At 36.0% G+C, this 2,059-nt stretch overlaps 1 protein-coding gene across 1 annotated transcript in view; it reads left to right on the top strand.

The window, feature by feature from the left end:
• Window positions 1-2,059, top strand: part of LOC144224329 (lysine-specific demethylase 6A-like) — a gene marked incomplete at its 3' end in the record, with an annotated part of 67,621 nt that overhangs the window by 12,790 nt on the left and 52,772 nt on the right.

Below are 2,059 nucleotides of genomic sequence, written 5' to 3' on the forward strand. Positions count from 1 at the left end.
GCAAAAAGATGAGTTGTTAATTGATGAAATGTCAGTAACCTGGTCATTGGCTAGTCTTTCATATGAGATTGATTAAAAATCTAGTCAGTTCTAGTAGCATGACCCGTGTCATAGCAAAATTCTGTAATAGATTCTTCTCTGTTAAAACTTACAGACTGCTGGTTGGTGAGTATAAATATTGCCTTGAGAAAAAAATAACACAGTGTTGCCAAATACATTAATTCTAGTGGAAATGTGATTTGTGAAAATCTTTCATTTTTCAGAATTTCTTGGTTTTGTTGTTTTATGTCTTCTGAGGTTATTAATGGGCTTATCTTTGTGTAACAAAGTATTGCTGTCAGAAAGAATTCAAGTTTCTGGAGAAAAGCATTAAGTTTTGTCAGTTTATGACCATTTAGAATGTTTTTACCTGACATAAATCTATTATGGAATAACTTGGTTACAAAAGTGTGTGTGACTTTATATAGCAGGACTTCCTCTGAAGTCACTAACATGGAAATGGTAGATGAATGTTATTTTAAAAAATGTGGGGGGCGCCTGGGTGGCTCAGTCGGTTAAGCATCTGACTTCGGCTCAGGTCATGATCTCACAGTTCGTGGGTTCGAGCCCCACATCGGGCTCTGTGCTGACAGCCAGCTCAGAGCCTGGATCCTGGTTGACATTCAGTGTCTCCCTCTCTCTCTGACCCTCCTCTGCTCATGCTGTCTCTCTCTCTAAGAAATAAATAAAACATTTAAAAAAAAATGTGGTTGATGGGGGACCCCTAAACCACCCTTAATTGTCAGTGATTTGCTGAAGGCCATTGAGTTTAGAAAACGTCTGTATCTTTGGTTATAGTTTATTACAGTGAAATAATACAGATTAAACTTGTCAAAAGAGAAAGCACAATAAATAGAGTCCAGGAGAGACAAGAGCTCTGTTTGTAGTATCCCATTGCAGAGTCATGTGAATAGCACTTATTTCACTTCAATGATGTATGATCACACACACATAGTATTTCTAAACAGGGAGGTTTACCCAAGCCTTTTGAGGTTTTTATTCCTGTCCATGGGATCNTTAGTTACTTGGTCATGAGCGGCCCCTTTGAGGTCAGACTGATAGCCTCAGCCTGAGGCCTACAGCAAAAATAATGTAAGCATAAACTAGATTACTCAAGGCGCTGGGTATAGAAAGGCACACTTTTAAGGGAGAATATTCCAAGGATTTACAGATCATCCTCAGAGGTAGTCCAGGGCCAGACATTTCTTTGAATGTGCAGGGTTTGGACAACTGACACCTGCTGAGTTAATCTCTTTCTGTACTGTGTATTCATGCACTGCCTTCATTCATCAGACATACAAAGTACTGACTGTAATTGTCTCAGCATTTTATGGATGTATAAAAGAATGATACATACTTCACAAGTATTCAGTCAGGAATATTTAAAACCATTGCAGGTAGACTAAAGAATGTAGGTTACACAGTGGCCAAATAGAGAAGGGTAGCTAAGGAATAAGTCCAAGGTTAAATGCATCTGTGTAGAGCATGGAATCAGGTTTATCAGTTTAATGTTTAGAGTAGCATTTATCAAACTGTATACTATGGGACTTTAGTGGAATTGAAATGTAAAGTAAGTATTGCTATGACACCTTGCTGACCTTAACCCTTCTTGACATTCACAGTTTGTATATTAACCTGTCAAAGATGCTAATATGGCTGATAGCAGTAAATAAATTAAATATGGTAAAATTTTCTTGATACATGTTTGTTACCCTACTGCAGGTTTTTTTTTTGTTTTTTGTTTTTGTTTTTGGATTGTTTTGGTTTGGTTTGGTTTGATAGGTGTTCTATGGAAACATTGGAGGGCAAAGAAAAAGAGCAAAACATTTTTTCTCTTAAATACAGAAATATGTATATAAAATTAGTGAAGAGATTAACTGAATAATAATACAGTGGTTATCATTATTAAAATATCTGGATCGTAAGCTGCAATTTAGTGATTTGGCGGTATTTACTTTATTTAGTATTTATTTATTTATACTTTATTTAGTATTTCTTTTATTTAGGCAAAGCAGTGAAA

The sequence above is a fragment of the Crocuta crocuta genome, unplaced genomic scaffold (assembly GCF_008692635.1).
Source record: "Crocuta crocuta isolate KB4526 unplaced genomic scaffold, BGI_CrCroc_1.0 scaffold2311, whole genome shotgun sequence".
Lineage (NCBI taxonomy): Eukaryota > Metazoa > Chordata > Mammalia > Carnivora > Hyaenidae > Crocuta > Crocuta crocuta.